The sequence below is a fragment of the Centroberyx affinis genome, unplaced genomic scaffold (genome assembly GCF_046629955.1).
Source record: "Centroberyx affinis isolate AG114_WGS23_722 - 3 ecotype Tasmania unplaced genomic scaffold, CSIRO-AGI_Caff_v1 ptg000941l_1, whole genome shotgun sequence".
Taxonomy (NCBI): domain Eukaryota; kingdom Metazoa; phylum Chordata; class Actinopteri; order Beryciformes; family Berycidae; genus Centroberyx; species Centroberyx affinis.
The window spans coordinates 227,464-249,941 of record NW_027279515.1 but is presented as its reverse complement, the minus strand read 5'-3'; the positions used below and the strand labels follow the sequence as shown (position 1 = coordinate 249,941).

Sequence of the window (22,478 nt, the reverse complement as noted above, 5' to 3'; positions counted from 1 at the left end):
CTGCTAGCGGTCTGACATCCGCTCTCACCCATCCCTTAATAACTGGACGCTTCATTGAACAATTACACATCACAATACACCTATACTTCTCATGATGCTCATGGAACTAAAACATGTAACTTTGAGTTACATGTTTTAGATTAGATTTTGGCTTCATAGTTTAAGGCTTAATGAGACCAGAGGTTATGTTGTTGGCATTGGGTGTATGTGTGTGACTATGTATTTGTTTGAACTCTGCCAAGTGCGAGCACACTCAATCAAACAATTCTTCTTCAGGTGCACGGTACTGATATTGATATATGATAAACTGATATTAGTAGAAAGAAATGCCAGCACTGATAATGTCCTTTTGTCCTTTTAATACATGGGCAGCTAGTGTGCACAAACAACGGACGTGTTTCAGCTATCAGCCATCATCAGCATTATATGTATTTGTGTCCCAGCTCCAGTATCAGAGCCAGCCGTGTCTCAGGTGTGTGTATCACCAGGAGAGATGAAGATCAGCTGCTCCTCAGAGGGAGATGGATTAGAGTTCATTTGGACTTTGGACAATCAGTTATTGATGAGGACCAGGACCCCCAGCCAATTCCTGAGCAACTGGACACTGGACAAACAATCAATGGCCAGGAATACAACTGTGCAAGTCAAGTCCAGCGTCTTGACCAATAGCATCGGCTTACATGGTCAGCTGACAGGAAACTTGACCTGTTGTGTTCAGAACAAAGTCAGCAGAAGTGAAACAGCTATCTATCTGACAAGCTGTAAAGGTGGGTACAGGATGATCAAAACCTTTGCTTTTGCTTCCTTCACTTGGTATCACAACTCCCTTCTGCTGCCATTTGCACCACTCATTTTGCATCTCTCCTTAAAGGAATAGTTCACCCAAAAATGAAAATTTTATCATTTTGAAGTTTGTGGAAGTTTGTATGTCCAAATAACACACAGCAAGATAGCTAGCGCAGCTCCATGTCACCCTTTTCCAAAACAATTGAACGGGAATTGGTTCTTAAGAATTCCTAAAAGGGCAAAAAATGACCATATAATTACTCCGAAAAGTAATGTTAGGTCCAAGTGAGGCACTGTGGGAAGAGCTCTTTCTGTTTGTGTGACATAGACATCTAGGAGTATAAACACGGAAATGGGGAAAGGTCACATGTTCACGTTGAGTAGAGCGTGAATACATGATGTGTGGGTGCACGCAAGCGTGAACGCTTTTGAAAACAATGGTTTTAGTGAAGACTTGTGCTAAATACTGGTGTAGATATGTCTTTTGGACTGGATTGTTGGGTTCACAACACTGCTGCACAAGCTGTTTGAAGTAATTTTATAGTCATTTTTTGCCCGTTTTGGAACTCTCGTTTTGGAACCAATTTCAATTGTTGCACTTATTTAGTGAGTCTATTGGAACAGATGACTATGGTCCAATAGACTCACTAAATAAGTGCATTGAACAAATCAATGACTGGATGTGCCACAATTTTCTGCAACTAAATAAAGATAAAACTGAAATAATTGTTTTTGGTGCCAAAGAGGAGAGACTTAAAGTCACTGCTCATGTTGAATCCCTCTCACTGAAGACTAAAAACCAAGTCAGAAATCTTGGTGTAGTTATGGACTCTGACCTAAACTTCAATAGCCACATCAAGTAAATTACATTAAGACAATCACCTTAAAAAATATTGCAAGAATTAAAGAATTCATGTCCAAGCAGGACCTTGAAAAACGTATTCATGCATTTATTTTTAGTAGGCTTTACTACTGTAACAGTGTCTTTATAGGTTTACATTAGACAACTGCAGCTCAAATTATGTTTAACTATATTGTAAAGATAAGATATACATATTTTATCTTAATGTTTGCAACATTAAACATAAATAATTGATTAATCATGTTTAGCTGATTTTGAGATAAAAATCATGCTTTTACACGTATAAGTTCTTAGCTAACATTAATAAATTATGTTTACTTATAAAAACAATTATATTATTTTGACATATGGTCATAAATAGTTTAAAATAGTTTATTTAAATGCACAATTTTAAATAAAAAAAAGTATTTGTATTATATGTAATAGAAATAGTGCAGCATTGTTAGCTTTTCCCTATTGAGAAATTATTTGCAATATCTGACATTTACACCCATTACTATAATTGATGTTTTATTATTTTATATTACGTTGAGCATTTTCTTACGTTTTTTTCTATCAGGGTTTACGGTGTGCAATTTGTCTGATGGCAGTGAAACTCGACAATGTTTTGGAGCATAGCAAATATTGCAAGAATTAAAGAATTCATGTCCAAGCAGGACCTTGAAAAACGTATTCATGCATTTATTTTTAGTAGGCTTTACTACTGTAACAGTGTCTTTATAGGTTTACATTAGACAACTGCAGCTCACCCAGAATGCTGCTGCCAGGGTCCTAACCAGGACTAAGAAAATGGACCACATCAATCCAGTGCTGAGATCACTGCATTGGCTTCCTGTGTGCCAAATAATTGAGTTTAAAATTCTGTTGCATGTTTATAAAGCACTAAATGGTTTAGGACCAAAATACATTTCTGATCTCCTTCAATGTTATGAACTCGGCAGACCCCTCAGGTCTTCAGGTGCTGGTCTGCTTACTGTTCCCAGGGTCAGAACAAAGCATGGAGAAGCAGCTTTTAGTTTTTATGCTTCTCTCGTCTGGAACAAACTTCCAGAAAATCTGAGGTCTGCCTCCACTTTACGATCTTTCAAATCAGGGCTTAAAACCTTTCTGTTCGCCAGGGCTTTTTAAGAAATTTAGGGCAACACTCATTTGCACTTGAATATTTATTTATTTATTTATTTTTTATCTTTTACATTTTCTTTTAAATGTTTATTTTAATGCACTTTCACCTTTCTTCATCTTTTTAATCTTCTTCTTGCACTGTTTTTAATCTTTTATCTTTTTATCTATCTTTTTTATCTATGTCTTTATTTTTATTTTATTTATATAAAGCACTTTGAATTGCCGTTGTGTATGAAATGTGCTATATAAATATACTTGCCTTGCCTTGCCTTGGCGAAGGCTGTCATGGAACTGTGGTAATCACCCACTGAGCAATTTTACGTTGATTAGATGTTTAAAACACGTCTAAATGGCCATAGCCGTCTAGGCTAAATTAAGTTTAAATGGGGTTGAAAAGTGAAAGTTTATTAGATGTCTATACATAGACAATATTATCCTGGACTATATGAAAGCTACACATAGACGCAATGTTGAAATTACTTCTTTTTTTTTTTTTTTTTCAAAACTCTTTTTATTGGTGTTTGTCCACATTGTAAACAGTAGATCCTCAAATTGTTTCAACATGTTTTGTAACATACATACATACAAAAAAACAAAAAAAACAACAACCAAAAAACAACAAAAAAACATAATGGCATATAAACATTATGTATATGGCAAAAACAGTAGGTACAAACAGGACAGAAGAAATATATGCATACCAAAACACGTTTATAATAAAGTACAATACCCCTCCCCCCCGCAAAAACTAACAACAAACAAAAAACACAGTCTTTATGATGAATTACAAAGTAATTACTGTTAGTGCTACAGATCAGCATCGAGTAAGGAGTAAGATAATAAAGGAAAAATAATAAATATAACCAACAGCCAGCTTCACTAAGGTACACTCTGGAACTGCAATGACTCTATATGGTCAAAGAGAGGTTGCCATATTTTGAAAAATGTATTGGTAGATCCACGCAGTGTGTACTTAATCTTTTCTAATTTACTAAAATGAAGAACATCCCTGATCCAAGCCTCATGTGATGGAGGAGAGGATGACTTCCATCGAAGTAATATCAGTCATCTAGCCAATAGCGTCAAGAAGGCCACAAGGTCTGCTTTAAGTCCTGGCAGGACCACTGTATCCGGTATTACCCCAAAGAGTGCTGTTGATGCAACTGGATCAAAGGGCACCTGAAGTGCCCCTGATAACGTCTCAAAAATATTGGACCAATAGTTATGAATAGATGGGCAAGACCAAAACATATGAATCAGCGAGGCAGGAGCTTGTCGACACCTGTCACAAACAGGGTTAACATCAGGATAGATTTGAGAAAGTCTAAGTTTTGTCCAGTGAGTGCGGTGTATAATTTTACATTGGATTACACCATGTTTGGCACATATAGATGAAGAGTGGACCCGGAGAAGAATATCATCCCATAAATCATCGGTAATTCCCTCACCTATATCCTGTTCCCATGCTGTTTTGATAGCTAACAATGGGGAACTCTGAAGAGAGAAAATTATTTCATATCCACATGAGATGATACCTTTTAACGTAGGGGGTGGTAATAAGAAAGCATCAATGGGGGGGTTTACAGGCTGAGAGGGAAATTGGGGGCTTGTGTCCCGGACAAAGCTACGAACCTGTAGATATCTAAAAAAAAAAAGACTTTTTGGGATACCAAATTTAGCTGAGATCTGCTGGAAGGATGCAAAGATGCCCTCAATATACAAATCATTAAATTACCTTATGCCAAGATTAGACCAAATGGAAAAAGCACCGTCCGCTAGAGAGGGGTGGAAAGCATGATTTTTAACTATAGGAGCCTGTAATGAAAAGGTTTGCAATCTAAAATGGCGACTAAATTGATTCCAGATTTTGAGTCTCGTCTTGACTAAAATGTTTTTGCAGTATTCTGAGCAGGCTGAACCATTAGGGGTGTAAATCAAAGCAGCCAGTGAAGATGGCATACAAGAAGATGCTTCCAACCTCAACCAAGCTGGGACATTGCGCAAGCTATCTGCATGCAACCAATACTGAATTATACGGAAGTTGGCCGCCCAGTAATAGAAGTTAAAATTTGGTAGGGCCATGCCCCCTGAAATTACTTCTTGTGCTCAGATAATTATCTTGTAGGCTAGTCTGCAGGACTTCTCTGGTGCATATTTTTGGCATTTACAGATGTTTATTCATTGTAATAATGTATTTACTGCTTGGTCTAAAATAGGTCTATACATAGCCGTAATGATCCAGGGCTATATGAGAGCTAAAGCATAGACGCAACGCATGAATGGATTACTGAACGGGCCGACCGAGCACAGGCCCAGGGGCCCAAGAGCTCAGGGGGCCCCTGAGCCAGAGCCTGATACATGATAATGCTGTCACTAACTTTACATTTACTGCCCTGCAGTCGCAGGGCTTTGTCATTTATTTATTTACCAAAGCCCCAAAATTCCCCCTATAATAACCTAAACATTAGCTTTGAAGGTGTCAACATGGCTCTGTCACAGTGAGTGTTCCCCTCAGTTTATCTATAGCGCTTTAGCAGTAAAGCTCTGCATCATTGTCCAAAGGCCTCGTAATGTAAAGTCATGGTTTACGAAGACCCCAAAATGTTGTTTTCCACTCCTGATCTGTCAGGATAGGACCCACTGACTCATACCAAGTCAGTGTGCCCACTGACTTGGTATGAGTCAGTGGCAGAGGCATTTTGCACTTTAAAATATGTTTTTTAGGCCTAGAACAATATGTGTTTGCACCTAGTAATTCCTTTGTAATTGTTAGAATTTAGTTTCTCTCCCATAAGGGGCCGGTTCACATGCCGTCTTTTGCACACTCAAATCCATTCACTTTAATGGGGGCGCGCGGCAGATGCGCACTGACCGCGACCATGGCGCACTGAGATACAAATATCTCAACTTTTTGGAACGCCGCAAGTGCACCGCATGTCACACAGCCTGAAAGCCTGAAATAAGCTTTGAATCGCTCACCATCCAACTGAAAGTACTCTCGTATTTTAGCGGGCTTGGAGAGACGGTAACAAACTTTGTGTGAAGTTGCTGTCTTTGGTTTGGTTGCTTGGCAATGCCAGGCGCACCCGTAGCGCACCGTCCAAGCGCATCGGTGTTCACTGTCCAGTCAGCACGCCTCCGGGGGGGTTATAGCTACCTGGACCCAGGGGCCCTTTGTCTCATAATCCGCCTATGACGCAACGTTGAAATCACGTCTTTTGCTCAGTGGGAACTTGTGTGCTATGTGGACATACAAACTGCACTGGTTTGACTGACATGAGGGTGGGTAAATAATGACACATTTTAAATTTTTGGGTGAACTATTTCCCAGCTGAATGGGACAGACTACCTTTCAGAAGTCTCAGATTTGAAGGTTTCTGTAATGAATCTTTTGGCTTCCTATTAATTTGCATTGGCCAAGTCACCATCTGATACATCCTCTGTATTTTTTTGTTGGTGAGTAAACTCTTCCGTTTTGGAATTGTACATCAGCTATTAGATATTACGTCAAACATTTGATGGAGGACACAAGAATGAACAAGAAATATTTGAGAAAGACTTTTATTTAGTAGCTATAATAATGATATAATAATAATATAATAATAATATAATAATAATAATAATAATAATAATAATAATAATAATAATAATAATATAATAATAATGTGTCTACCTCATCTCATATCTCATTTGGTTTGGCTTAATGAGATAAGGGAACCAGAGCTATACCAGCCCAAAAATTGTGAGAAAGCTTAGTTACATGTGGTTGATGATTGTTATACTTTGTACAAGTTCATCTGAGTTCAGTTTTTTTCTCCATGTTTATGTTTATTGTATGCACCTTTATACCAAGGCAAATTCCTTGTATTGTATTGTTAAAACTTACTTGGTAATAAACCTGATTCTGATTCTGATTCTGATTTTTGTTTCCAGCCTCCTTGTCCCGCAACTTCCCTGTTGTGACTGTGGCTGTGATTGTTAGTGCTGCCACTCTCCTTTTCCTTCTGGCTCTGTGTCTTGGCATCACCTGTAAGAAATGTAAGAAAACCAGATCCCAGACTGTTAATGCAGGTAAGAAAAAGAGATTCTTCTTCTTCTTCTTCTTCTTCTTCTTCTTCTTCTTCTTCTTCTAAACCAAGAGGGCCAGCCTCTGCAAATCTAAGGGCTCTGGTCGGTTTAAGATTCATTCAGGTATTCTGGCACTGATCCAGTGAGTGATTTAAATAGCCCACAAATAAAATAATTGTCCCTTTTCTTTCAATGATAAGAACCTATTACTTAAAATCAGAGATTATTTTACTCATCTTCAGTGAACTGAGTGATTGAGACTTATCAGGTGAAATATACATTAAGGTATAATCGGTATAACTGAAAATTCACACCAATAAGGGTTAACTTTAAAACGGGAATAAATCATGGTTTATGAATAAATTCTGTTGTTAACTTTAAAGTTAATGTTGAGGTGGTTTAACTGTCAAAATGGCAGCATTTTTGAGGTAGATGGAGGAAAATTAGTTTCTTGAAGAAAGATGAGGTACAGACTCAATCCAGTTGAGTTTTATGATAAACAATGCATCGTCCTATTTTTGAGAAAACATTTTAAATACACAATGAATGTGTTAATATAATATATATAATAATAACACCCATCCATTTAACTGGATCTCTGATGGTTTATCCATTTTTTATTGTTTCCAGGTAATTCTGAAGGCAATGTTGTCTACGCAGACGTTGTGGTGATGAGGAACACAAGGAAAGCAAGACAGCCAGCGCACGGAATTTAAGACCTGGGAACAGCATGTCTAATCATTTTGCGCATAGGATAGCTCTGCTGAAACTGTCTCTGGAACCGGTCTAAGATCAAAGTGACAGTCATCTACACAGCATAACATGTAGTCATTAGATCGCAGGGTTTAAACGACTTAAAAATGTACAATTTAAGCCTCATTGGCAGAGTAGCAGAATACGCACTCAATATTCAGACTATTAGCTAAATATAAAAAAAACAAAAGTTGCACGCTCTTCTCTGGAGCGTGCAACTTTTGCGACATAGCCTTGATGAAAACAATGCAGCTAAAACGTGTGCGTAATAACTGTCACGACGGTGGAGCGGTGTGTGCGCGGCTTCTCCAGCTATATGTAACCATACCTTCACCATCCCTCCCACACTGGCACCTGCGTCTCAGTCAGGCTCTCCTGCACTTGCTCCTCCAAGGGAGGTAAGGCATCTCTTTGGCTGTATTTGTGGTCAGCATTTTGGTTCACTTCCTCATATCATACCAGCGCTTTTTACCTCCGCTAAATCGCGCTTGTGGTGCCCAACTGTATTCACTTTATGTTGTTCCAGAGTGACTGTTTACGCACGGGTAAAACGTCCTCTCTGCAGCTCTTTGGGGTTTTCTCTGCCACCAACACTTAAAGATAAACTGGTTAACCTAAATAGGAGACTGGTTGCTAAGCAATTCATCGTGGCTAAGGAGAGGCGCAGAAACACGTTTGGGTGCTTCGTTTAGGCTAGATCATGGCCATGAATATTATGCTCAACAAATAAGACGGGCTGTAGACATTAGTTTGTGTATATACTATGTTATGATGAATAGGCCTATAATACTGTGAGTTATTTGAAATCTGTTGATGTATGTTTGTGAAATCGAATGGGAGAGGATCTTTCAATAAATCACTGAATAAAAATCGTCTTACTCCTGAACAATCTGTCCCCCTCACTTCTGAAATTATGGCTACGCCATAATTTTACGTTGCCCACGTAAATTCATGCCTTTAAAATAGGCTACGTCTTCTGCTGATAAAAAAAAAAACAGTCTGCTTTTAATGTAGCCTAGCGTACAATACCTTAATTTTTTTTAATTTGCACTAACTAAACATTTAACCATTTGAAAGAAAAATAAAAGTAGCGAAATGTAACTTTGAGAAAGTAACTAATAACTGATTACATACATTTTAAAACTAACGCGTTAAGTTCCTGGTTACCACAAAAAAGTAATCTGATTACTGTAATCCCCAACACTGCATATAAGCAATAAGAATAATAAGATGAATAGTTCTTAGTTGACCTACCTAATTTGGGATTTTAGTTCCAATGATCTTTTTTGGTGGAAACATATTTTTATGGACATTTGACATTGATTACTTTCATATACAGTATATATCTGAAATGTATACTTACATGATAATTAAAGGCCTTATATGAAAAATAGCCCACAGTGCAACATAGTTATTATAGACTACAGATTTTTCATGGGACAATGAACAGTTTAAATATAATTTTGATTTACTTTTGATCTTTAAGCTACCATTTTAAAATTATAGTTAATATAAGCATTCATACAATCTTTTCTCAAATGTAACAGTGCTTTCATTTTCAATGATATGCTTTCTAATTGTGTGTGGTATTTTGGAAGATTTTTTTTTGGAATAAACATATTTTAAATTCATTCACTATCAACACGTTTTCATTCCTCTCTGGATCACAGTGTTGTGTATCCCACTTGGGTTCTTCCCTATAAGCCAGCAAACTGAGGTCAAACAGAGAAACAGTAGAACATTTGTAAAACACTCTGACTTTTCATTATTTATTGTGGTTTAGTGACAATACATGGTGAAAAGGCAACTATTGCTGTGCCAATTATCTTTGATTCACACTCAGCTCTACCTAAACTCACCACCAGATTGTTGACTCAGTTTTACTTCCTGAAACTTGAACAAACACAGTGATTGTACTGTATCCACAAGATGGAGCCAAAGATCCTCAGATGATGAGGCTAGACACTCTAACAGTCATTTCCTACATCATTCAATTCATGGTGTATCTATTGTAAGATTTTTTTTAAGAAGTTATGCCTGCTTAAAATTATGTCTGTCTTGATTACTCTATTCTGATTGGCTGATGTAGGCATTCATTTCATTAAACACCCAGCCATGCCATGCATGCAGGTTTCTAGCCAAGGCTAATTTCCAACCCCTATAGGCTTTTGGGGTTAAAACAGAAAGTACAAGAACATTAAGATTGGAACTACTACATAAACATTAAAATCCAATACAGGTAAAGACAAAGACTAAAATGTTAGTAGGGCCGGTTTCCGGTTTTAGGAGCATTCTTTGTGGCATGTTGTGCGTTGCATAACATCGCCATGCGTCATGGATGTCTCTTGGACATAAATTGTGGCGATCGCCCAAATTGTGTTGTTATGGATAATGGGAGATATGTTTCCGGCTATCAGTCTGTTTTTTTCACTCACCTCCACACACCGACCAGTCCTGTCAACCAGTGATATGGCTCTGATTTACCCGCTTTCGGATGGACAGACACCGGCCCCTTATGTCCTTTATGATGAGTTGTACAAATCAGTATGGCGACTGATGCCGGCGAGTAAAGAGCAGGGAGAAGTTAGACCTCCACTTTGTCAGCCTACCCAGGCATTTGCGCCGTGTTAAGTCAGCGTTTAATCCTCGTAAACCTGGCAAAACATCTCCTCATCTTCCTGAGGAAATCCGTCGAGGATCCGACAGCCAAACGTCTCCGGAGACTCGACAACAGCTTATTAATCACCACGGTAACCGTGAGTTGACGGAAGCCGAGTGACCATTTGATTTTACTTTGACCAAAGCTTTGGCTGTTTGTGGATTTTTGTTTTTGAGTTAGCGGAACTGAACTGTGGTTGGGAATACTTACTTGTTTTGAGTTTTGTTTGTTGGATACCCGGGAGATCCCGGAGTGGAGTATTTTTGTTTCTTTATTAACTGAACTGAATTATATGGAACTGGACTGAATTATAAAGAACTTCTCTTCTACCCCTTTTTGCTTTAATATAACCTTTGAAAACTGAACTAATGGTGTGGTTGAGTTTATTTAAATTGTGTGTTACATTCTACTGCCTTGCAATTAATTAGTTTGTGTTGTAAAAAATAACCAGGGGTCATGTGTATTCTGAATGCATGTATCCTTTGTGGGGTTTGACATTGACTCAAACTTTTGACTGGTTTAAACTTGGTCAAACTGCTACAAAATGAGGACACATGTAAGGACAGACAATGAGGACAGAGTTTGGGAATATCTTCCTCTGCACTGTCTATGTTCCACCCAGCAGGAACGCTGCAAGTGCATCTGCTCAAATCACTGACTGTGTTCACCAGCACCCCTGAGGCCCCGATTTTCATTCTAGGGGACTTCAACCATTGCAAACTTGAACTTCCCCGTTTTCAACAATATGTTAAATGCGAGACACGAGAGGACCGAATTCTGGACAAATGTTACGGCAATGTGAACAACGCCTATGTGAGTAGAGCCAAACCCCCACTATCAAACTCGGACCATAATACAGTGCACCTCATCCCCACTTACAGAACTGTTCTCAAATGTAGCAAACCACAAACCAAGACTGTAATGGTTTGGATTAGTGATAGCATAGAGTCTCTCAAAGGATGTTTTCTCTCTACTGACTGAGTGGAGTATCTTTCATGAGATGGATGTGGACAATGCTACTGAGACTGTTACTGATTATATACAATTTTGTGTGGACAATGTGATACCTCAGAAAGAAATAATTGTGTACCCTAACAACAAACCATACATAACTAAAGAGGTTAAAGACTGCATCAATCGCAAAAAATGGCATTTAAGAACCGGGATAGACTGCAACTGAAAATTGTGCAAAAGGAGCTTAACAACATGCTTAGAGAAGCTAGGAGGAAACATAAGGAGATTATCCAACAGAACTTTTCTGCAATGAACTCCAAAAAACTGTGGGACACTATGAAGGCAATCACTAATATGACTCCAGCTAAAAAATGTCTCACTACCTCTGATGACCTGCAAAAAGCAAATGAATTAAATGACTTTTATCTGAGATTTGAAACCCAGGACTTCTCCTCTGAATGTAGAGATGTTTTAGAGACAATCTCTGTTACCGACCAGGATGCAAGGTTGGTGATTGACCCTTATAAGGTGCAATCACTTTGTAAGCACACCTGTACTAAGAAGGCCACAGGGCCAGATGGCATCTCTGCATTTCTCCTCAAAACATGTGCAGAGGAGCTGACATGGTGTCCCATCTTCCAAAAATCTGTGGACTCGCACACCATCCCCACCCTCTGGAAGAAATCAATAATTACACCTGTCCCCAAAAAACCTTGTCCAAAGGTAAACAATGATTTTAGGCCTGTTGCACTGACATCCATTGTCATGAAATGCTTTGAGAGGATTATGGTGTTGCGTAAGAAAGAGGTAGATGTATTTTTAGACCCTTTTCAGTTTGCTTACAAGCAGGGGCATGGCACAGATGATACTATTAATAGCATCACACACCTGGTCACTAAACACCTGGAAGACCCCAAGGCTTATGCACGCCTACTGTTTGTTGATTTTAGCTCAGCTTTTAACACACTGCAGCCTCACATGTTGACTCAGAAACTGAAACAGATGAGTGTAAATCCTTTTATTTTAAAATTGTATTTTTCCTTTTTTGAAGCTTACCTAGCGAGTTTCAGGAGCAGGACCACACCTCAACCGCGCCTCTTCCGGCACCCCTTAAATATACCATCCTAACCCTCTGTTCCCCTTTCGCTCTTGTATTCTGCGCCAGTACAGAGAACAAGCAACTTCGCTCTAAAGCACTTCCACGCCGTACGAGCAACTTAATTCATCCACTCACCTCATTCAGGGAATGGATTTCATCTCCCTCTCCCCGTCGGACGATGACCTTTTCGATAGGAACCAGGACGGCCCAGCCCAAAGCTCCCTCCAGCCCACGGCATCAGCACCGGCAGCAGAAGCCGACAACTTCCCCGTCGCCACGGTGCCTGAAACCCCGCTTACTACGGCCCGAAAGCTGGCCAGGTCGCGGGCGAGCTCGGCTGGTTCAGTCCCTTCCATGGTCCACATCCCGCCCGGTTCATCGCTCCTCAACATACGAGACTACTACAGTTCACCGGATGAATCCTCCGCGTCTCCCAGCCCACCACCTTCCTCAGGAAAAAGAGGACGCGGCGATTCAAGGCCAATCCATCGCCGTCGCCGCAGTTCTCCAACTCCTTCGCCCTCGAGGATAACTCCAGCCCCCCGCCGTCGTTCCGCTCATGTCGGCCTCACAACTCAGAGCCGGTCGCAGCGTCACCACACTCCAGCGAGGTCCCCCGTCGGCCAGCCTCCATCTAAGATCTCCGACTGGACCGTTGCCACCCTCCAAAAAACTCTCAAGGATAAAGGAATTCCTTTTCATCGCACAGACAACAAAGCAAAACTATTCAACAACCTCATGTCTGCCTGCCGTGCCCACCGCTCCGTCAACACCAGCGCTCTTCCGGGTGACGTCATCACGCGCACCCCAACGACACGTCACGACGTCAGCCTTCCAGCTTGAAGGCAGCAAAAAGTGCAGCAACAAATCGGGTCATCAGCAAGACCACACAACACCAGGGCTTCAGCAACCACCTCCCGTCAATACTTCGCACAATCAGCCACGTCAGTTGGAGCGCCTGACACCGGAGTTCCAGGACCCTCCACCTCCCACCTAGGTTCTCATCACCAGCACCGGCAGCCTACACCATCCAGGGCAAATGACACAGCACCCCCCGCCATCCAGTTCCAGCATTTGCAACAGCTTACGCTAGCCGGGGCTTCCGGCACCGGGATGCCGGCGCCCCCCGCCGCCTACTTCCAGCAACCGCAGCAGCTCGCTCCAGCCGGGGCTTCCGGCACCGGGATGCCGGCGCCCCCCGCCGCCTACTACCAGCAACCGCAGCAGCTCGCTCCAGCCGGGGGGTCCGGCACCGGGTTGCCGGCGCCCCCCGCCGCCTACTACCAGCAACCGCAGCAGCTCGCTCTAGCCGGGGCTTCCGGCACCGGGATGCCGGCACCCAGCTTTCCTCCACAGCTCTCGCTGCAGCAAGTTCCTGCTGCACCTAACTCCGGTCTTCTCTCCCAACCCATTCCAGCCCAGCAGGCAACCGTCAACTTCACCCTGTCTACAGCTAATCCTCCCATTCGTCCTCCTTACACTTTCGCCTCCCGTCCTTCTCCGGTTCCCACTAATCTACGTAAACAAATCATCGACGGTAATTACATAGATCTCGCACACCTTCTCATGCCTTCCCGCCACCAACCACCCGTTGATAGATTCCTCGAAGGACACGAAGGCACCCTTCTCCGCCTGAAAGAGGGAACACCCGCCCGTTCCAGAGAACTTACACCCGCCGAGTTCGCATACGCCTTCTCTCTCTACAGAGACGTTCTCTGCTCTCAATTTCCCACCCACTGCCAGGAACTTGACGACTACATGGCCACCGTCCTTAATCTGGCCCTCCGTTTTGGAGGCAACGGTTTTTACCAGTACTACATCCACTTCGCCTCCGAAGCCGCTGCCCGCCTTCAACAGTTCAACGAGGCCACATACTGGGGCGTTCTCGACACAGAAACCTACTGCCGTATCTTCGCGGCCCGTGCAGCCCTTACATGCCTCCCTAGCATCAACAGCTTGATTCCGAGCGAGGACTTCTCCCTTAACTACGCCACCATCAACCATGCCATTGCCCTCATTAAACTCGCCGGCAAAGGGTCGTGGCTCTCAAAAGCGGACATCACCAGTGCCTTCAAGGTTCTCCCTATTCACCCCGACTTCTGGCGGTTCTTCGGTGTCCGCTGGCGAGGTGCATACTACTTCGCGGTCAGGCTCACTTTCGGGTGCAAAAGCAGCCCCAAAATCTTCGACACCCTGTCCGAAACCCTCTGCTGGATCCTGTCCAACAACCATAAAATTCCGTTCCTCGTCCATCTCTTGGACGATTTCCTTATCATTTCCCCTCCCTCATCGCCACCCGCTTCTGGCCTGGTCACTCTGACTTCAGTTTTCTCCGACCTCGGGGTTCCCCTGTCTGCAGAGAAAACAGAGGGCCCCTCCACATCCCTTGAGTTCCTCGGAATCACTCTCGACACAATCCTGTTTCAGGCTTCTCTCCCAGTCGAAAAGCTTAATCGAATCAGCCTTCTGATCTCAAATTTCCTGCTTGCCCCGTGCTGCTCCAAACGTCAACTTCTCTCCCTCCTAGGCCATCTCAACTTCGCCCTTCGCATCATTCCTCAAGGGCGGGCCTTTATCTCTCACCTGCTATCCATCGCTTCTTCCGCCCCATCTCTCTTGACCTCCATCTCCCTGGACAGTCCAAGCCGCGCCGAACTCCGTCTGTGGCTCAACCTCCTCGCCAACTGGAACGGGATCACCTTCTTTTATGATGACCATCTGACTCACCCGCATGACATCAACCTGTACACGGATGCAGCTCCTTCCGCCGGTTTTGGGGGGTTTCTACAACGAGAGCTCGCAAACGAATGCCAGGTCGCTTCCTCCGCTCTCTTCGAGATCTACCCCATAATAGCCGCTGCTATTCTGTGGGGTCACGAATGGTCCCGCAAGGCCATCCTCATCTACTCAGACAACCTCGCAGTCATTGACATAATCAACAAAGGACGCTCCAACTCTCCATCCATCATGCCGTTCATGCGCCGCCTCGTCTGGCACTCCGTTACTCACCAATATATTCTCCGCGCAGCTCACGTTCCTGGTCATTCCAACGCCATCGCTGACTCTCTTTCTCGTTTCTCGTTTCAGAAGTTCAGAAGCTTGGCACCTCATGCAGATCCCTTCCCAACACCGGTTCCTCCATATTCAGCACTGACTTTCAACTTGTAAATCCTGTCCTAATACCCCTGATCGTCGAATCCCAGAACTCCATCATCAACAGCCTATCACCCACAACCCTATCATCCTACTGGACAGCTTGGAAACGTTTCCGCTACTTTCACGTACAGCATAATATAACCTTCCCGTCATTCGATCTCATCACCCTGACTAGCTTCATCACCTACGCCCATTCCGTGATGGCCATCAAAACACACACCATCAAAGTTTATCTTAGCGGCATCAGCTTCTTCTCCAAGCTCATAACCGGCAGTCCAAGCCTAGCTTCCAGCCATCCCCAGATAACCTCACTCCTCAAAGGACTCCTACGTCAAGAGCCAGCAAAAGTCTTCCTCTAACTGCCGACTTACTGTCGGCCTGCATCCACACCATCCGCTCCGGATACGGCACTCCCCACGTAGCTCGAACCCTAGAAGCCATGTTCCTACTCGCTTTCTTCGGTTTCCTCAGATGCTCTGAATTCACCACCTCAACCATCCACTTCGACCCACGTCGCCAAGCTTGCATTTCAGACTTGTCTCATTTTTCAGAAGACACCATGGTATTCTACCTAAAACAAACCAAAACCAACCAATCCGGTCCGCCTACACCCATCTTCTACTTCCAAGCCCAATCGCCACTGAATCCCTTCCAGACCCTCGCAGACTACTCCGCGTTCCGGAAATCCCAGAACGCAACACCTTCAGATCCTCTCTTCATCTCCGAATCCGGACAAGTGGCTACTCGATTCTGGTTCCACCATCACCTCCGCCACGTACTCTCCTTGTCCGCCATTTCTCCCGTCCACTACTCCGGACACTCCTTCCGGATCGGAGCCGCCACTTCAGCCTCCCGCAATGGCGTCCCAGAACACTTCATTCAACTCATGGGCCGCTGGTCTTCCCAAATATATCACCGCTACATCCGTTCAGATCTCAAAGATCTCAGATCCGCCCAATCTCATCTCCTTAAATATATTATATACCTATCTTTACTAAACTCTGATTATCACTAATCTCAGATTATCACGTTTGTGCAAGTGCAACCCAGGCTAAATTTACATATAATCTATTTCATGGAAGCATCCGGAGAAAAGCAACAAAGCCTTAAAGCTATAAAGAATGTCTCCTAGACAGAAGTGCAACTCAGCTAGAGAGTTCTCTTAGCTGCCCAGAATGTCCAATGTTTTTGAGAATTTTTTTTAAAATACAAAATGAATCTGTTATAACACCACTCATCTATTTTAAGTGGATCTAAGATAGTCAATCAATTTTTTTCTTCCAGGTAATTCTAAAGACAATGTTCTCTTCTCAGGCGTTATGGTGATGAACATAAGGAAAATGAAACAGCCAGACCCAACTGAAACTACAGTGGTGTATGGACTGGTCAGGTCTCCAGTCCCTGACATGGTAGATTACACAGACAACTGAGAGACTCAATAAACAATTTTTTGATATATGGGATTCTGTATGTGATATTATGTTTATACATCTGATATACATGTATGTTTGATATTTTTGAAGTATGGCTTTTGTACTACTGTGTTTTGCTCTATGTTTTTGTTTTCTATGTACTTTATTGATTTGTTTAAGTATTTTTGGATGTTTATCACCCTGGGCGGTTTGGATGGTTAACCACACCTGCCACCATAGAGCTTGTTAGCCTATGGGAGTGCATGATGTATAAATATGGGCGTGGTTTCTATTTTTCAAACTTTTCTGACCTGACGAAGATCCAAGGAGGATCGAAACGTTGTCAACAGTAAACTTTTGTGGCATGGAGCAAGTGTGCAGGCGTTACTCCTTTTATTCATTGACACAGTTCTTCTGATAGCCTTGCACCTATGTGATGTGCGTATAACTACTCCTTCAGACTCAATTAACAAAACATACAACGCCCACTCTCACAATTAACATTACACTGGTGATTCTAGAGAGAGAAGTGAAGTTTGGATAATGGCTACGTTAACGGTCAGGAATTGGTTATGATTTTGTATCAATAAAAATGTGCTTTACTGCTATGTAGCCTATGTATTTACTGTTATGTATTATTATTAGCCTACTGTTATTACTTATTTGCTATTCATTTATTACTTTTGCCATCATCCTCGATTATCACAAAACCTCTGACATAATCAATTGTACTTCATGCCAATAAAAGTCGTTTAATTACATTGAACTTCATGCCAATAAAAGTAGATTAAATACATAGAGAGAGAGAGGGGGAGAGAGAGAGAGAGAGAGAGAGATGTGTCTTTTATTTCAGAGGATTCTCCGCTTTCTCTCATTTGATCGCATGTGGTAAAGTACTTTTGACGTAGTTTTTTTTTTTTTTTTTTACTTTCACGCGGCACTGCAGTGCGGTCCTAATGAAGCCCCTCGCTTTCATATGAACTGAAAATTGGAGTTCTTTTGGAGTGTTCACATATGCGCAAAAAATGCTGACTAATCGCTCTGAGTTCGTTTGGAGGGCTGAAAGGGACCAAGTGTGAAAACACCCATAGACATCTAGGAGTATAAACATGGAAATGGGGAAAGCTCACATGTTCATGTCAAGCAGAGTGTGAACACATGATGTGTGGGTGCGCGCAAACGTGAACGCTTTTGAAACCAATGGTTTTAGTGAAGACTTGTGCTAAATACTGATGTAAATATAGGTCTTTTGGACTCTGCACTTGTTTGGCTTCACAACACTAATGCACAAGCTGTTTGGAGTAATTTTATAGTCATTTTTGCCCTTTTTAGAACTCTAAAAAAACAATTTCCATTCACTTCAATTGTTTTCGAGAAGGCTGTCGTGGAGCTGTGGTAGCTGACTCGCTGTGTGTTTTGTAGACATACAAACTTCATTGGTGTTTTGACTGACATGAGGGTGAGTAAATAATGACAAATTTAATAACAAAATTGTATTTCCCAGCTGAATGGGACAGGCTACCTTCGAGAAACAATAGTCTTAGAAGGTTTCTGCAATGAATCTTGTGGCTCCCCATTCATTTGCATTGGCCAAGTCACTATCCAGTACATCCTATAGATTATTTGCTTGGTGAGTAAACTTGTGGTATCTTTAACTGTCTTCTGTCCATGTCATTCTTCTGTTTTGGAATTGTACATAAGCCATTCGATATAACGTCAAACACTTGATGGAGAACACAAGAATGAACATGAAATATTTGAGAAAGACCTTTAATTAGTAGCTCTGACAATAATGTGTCTACCTCATCTCATATCTCATTTGGTTTGGCTCAGTGAGATAGGGGAACCAGAGGGATACCAGCCCAAAAATTGTGAGAAAGCTTAGTTAAGTGTGGTTGATGATTGTTCTAGGTACAATCCCTCAGCCGTCCTGAAAACTACAGTTCCCTGTGTAAAGAACTACAACTGTTTCCTGTGGTAACCCCCCTGCACACCCCAAACCGTGCCCTGATAGGCTGCCAGTCATTTCACACCTAGGTGTGAAATCACCTTTCTTCAAAACCAAGTGCTGCCATTGTTCGCTCTCTGGCCCTCTTTACACCTTGCATTAACATGCGTTTTGGGTGATCGGATTGCAATCGGATGGTGCTTGACCACATGAAAGTACAGGTGTAAATGCACCCAAGACGCAATGAGGACGGATTGTGATCCGATCAGCCAAACCACCTCCGGAGGTGGTCAGGGACGCATTGTGACCACATTGAACACAAGTGTAAATGCAATTGCGTTTTCAATCCACATACAACAACTATGTGGGCGGAAATACGTAATCGCGCCGACTTTCGTCTTCGGCATTCCAGTTGTTGAAGACAGCTTCTTCCCCCGCCTCCAAAAGCAAGCAGGCAAATTTATGGTTTCTGCGGTGTGCCCAGTGTTCACGGCAGGACCGTTTTCTCCGCAGAGCCACAGCATTTCATGGTAAATGCGGTAGCAGCGCGGTGTTCACGGAGAGCGCAGAATCTCCTCCTATTGTCCATTTTTGCCGGTTGTCAGCTGTCACTTGGCTGTCATTCGATTACACTTACTTCCCTGGTAACCAACTAACATAGCAACCATTAACCAATCATAGCCTCTGAACTGATTGCGGCATTTGCGGAGGCCTCCGCAGAGTTTCATTTTTTGAGAGGAGCGCGGAGCTCAGTGCGGACCCTCCGCAGACCCCCTGCGGAGCCTAGTCCATACAATAATAGCGCGGCTTCACGGATGGGTATCATGTTTTTTTTTTTTTGGACCCACGCAAACGAGAGGAGGATGTGACATTCGGTTGTTTGAGCTGGACAGAGTGATCAGATCTCAATCGGATCTCAATGTGGACACTGGAGACACATGTTAATACCAGGTGTAAATGTAATCAGGTTAAATCATATCTAGATACAATCTGGATACGAGACGCATGTTAATGCAAGGTGTAAAGAGGGCCTCTGTCTCTCGAGCTCTCTGGGGCTCCCCTATCTCTTCTTTGTCCTGGTGGCTGCAGAGGGACTAGTGTCCCTTCTCCTGCAGGCCCAAGGCCTGTACTGTCTCCTGCCTGCTCCAAAATGAAGTGAAGAGAAGTAACTGTTAATAGTGAGTGGGAGGACATTCCCTACATTATTAAACTTTGTGCAAGTTAATCTGATTTCAGTTTTTATTTTGTTTACAGCCTCCTTGTCCCACTTCCCTGTTGTGACTGTGTTTGTTAGTACTGCCACTCTCCTTTTCCTTCTGGCTCTGTGTCGTGGCATCAACCGTTTACATAAAAAAACAATATCCCAGACTGTTCATGCAGGTAAGAAAAAGAGATTTTCCTTCTTCTTCTTAAAATCTGTTGTTAACTTAAAAGTTAAATTTGAGCTGGTTTAACTGTCAACATGGCAGTATTTGTGAGGTAGATGGAGAAAAATGAGAGTTCCATGAAGACAGATAAGGGACAGACTCAACCAAGTTGAGTTTTATGATTTTGCTTTTATTTTTTATATTCCTCCAACTGGCTTTAATTTGGAATTGTCTCTCTTATCCCTCACCACTGCTGATCTGTTAAAGTCTTCTGCCACTTGAAGCCACACATCGTTATTTTTCTTGATGTGTGTGTCATTGTTTGTTTTCTTGTCATCCAAAACTGAACCGAAATGTTCCATTAACTCAACCATAAGACTTTGGAGCTTTTCTGCATAGACATGACAACTTTTGGCTAAGCTGATTTTTGCTTTCTAGCCTAATTATTAACAGATTTTAATTTAACACCACGTCAGTAGACTGAGACTATATTTTGTTTTTGCCAAAGCAAAACCAATCGCTATAATTTTTTTAAATCAGCTAAATGTAGGTGTAAATCGATATAGGGTTACATTTTATATTCGGCAACAGAGCTGCAGTTTTGCATCTATTAAATATATTATATACCTATCTTTACTAAACTCTGATTATCACTAATCTCAGATTATCACGTTTGTGCAAGTGCAACCCAGGCTAAATTTACATATAATCTATTTCATGGAAGCATCCGGAGAAAAGCAACAAAGCCTTAAAGCTATAAAGAATGTCTCCTAGACAGAAGCGCAACTCAGCTAGAGAGTTCTCTTAGCTGCCCAGAATGTCCAATGTTTTTGAGAAAATGTTTTTAAATACAAAATGAATCTGTTATAACACCACTCATCTATTTTAAGTGGATCTAAGATAGTCAATCAATTTTTTTCTCCCAGGTAATTCTAAAGACAATGTTCTCTTCTCAGGCGTTATGGTGATGAACATAAGGAAAATGAAACAGCCAGACCCAACTGAAACTACAGTGGTGTATGGACTGGTCAGGTCTCCAGTCCCTGACATGGTAGATTACACAGACAATTGAGAGACTCAATAAACAATTTTTTGATATATGGGATTCTGTATGTGATATTATGTTTATATATCTGATATACATGTATGTTTGATATTTTTGAAGTATGGCTTTTGTACTACTGTGTTTTGCTCTATGTTTTTGTTTTCTATGTACTTTATTGATTTGTTTAAGTATTTTTGGATGTTTATCACCCTGGGCGGTTTGGATGGTTAACCACACCTGCCACCATAGAGCTTGTCAGCCTATGGGAGTGCATGATGTATAAATATGGGCGTGGTTTCTATTTTTCAAACTTTTCTGACCTGACGAAGATCCAAGGAGGATCGAAACGTTGTCAACAGTAAACTTTTGTGGCATGGAGCAAGTGTGCAGGCGTTACTCCTTTTATTCATTGACACAGTTCTTCTGATAGCCTTGCACCTACGTGATGTGCGTATAACTACTCCTTCAGACTCAATTAACAAAACATACAACGCCCACTCTCACAATTAACATTACACTGGTGATTCTAGAGAGAGAAGTGAAGTTTGGATAATGGCTACGTTAACGGTCAGGAATTGGTTATGATTTTGTATCAATAAAAATGTGTAACATAAAAAATAAATATTAGTGCCATGAAAAGTTTTGAGGCAGTAGGTTGTATACACTCTTTTCTCAAATGTAATACTGCAATTTTTTTCAATTTGCTTTGAATTAAGTGTAGTATTTTGGAAGAATTTTCTGGAATAAACATACTTTGAAAGACTTGTATCACTCACTGTCAACACATTTCCTTTCCCCTCTCGATCACATGTTCAGTGTCCCACTTTGGTTCCTCCCTACAAGCCAGCAAGCCGAGGTTAAACACAGAAAAGTAGAAAACAGTCAGCTGACTTATTTATTGTGGTTTAGTGACAATAAAGTGCCAATCATTTGATTCACTCAGAGTACCTACACTCCTTGTTTCAGTCAGGAAGATGAAACAGTTTTACTCCATGTGTTACAACCCAGCTCAACACACAGTAAAAAAGTAAAAAAAAAAAAGGAGACATACACCAAAGTAAAAGTTAAAACACTGATTTATTAACTAAAACTAAGGGGTAAACAAACAAACTATCAAAACAACAACAACAGAACAAAAGGTGTGCATAGGTGAGGAGGGAGAGAGCGACTGATGGATGGCTTCTTAAGCACAAGGAGTGCATCGGGCCCAGGTGCTCTCCATCGGTCTTAATGACGAACCCGCCCAC

At 41.9% G+C, this 22,478-nt stretch overlaps 1 long non-coding RNA gene across 1 annotated transcript; it reads left to right on the top strand.

Moving 5' to 3' along the window:
* The first annotated feature begins 532 nt into the window (after window positions 1–532).
* Window positions 533–21,946, top strand: LOC139646015 (uncharacterized). The gene is made up of 3 exons (XR_011695266.1): window positions 533–767; window positions 20,074–20,199; window positions 21,143–21,946. It is a non-coding gene; the product is annotated as an uncharacterized lncRNA (long non-coding RNA).
* The last annotated feature ends 532 nt before the right edge of the window (window positions 21,947–22,478 follow it).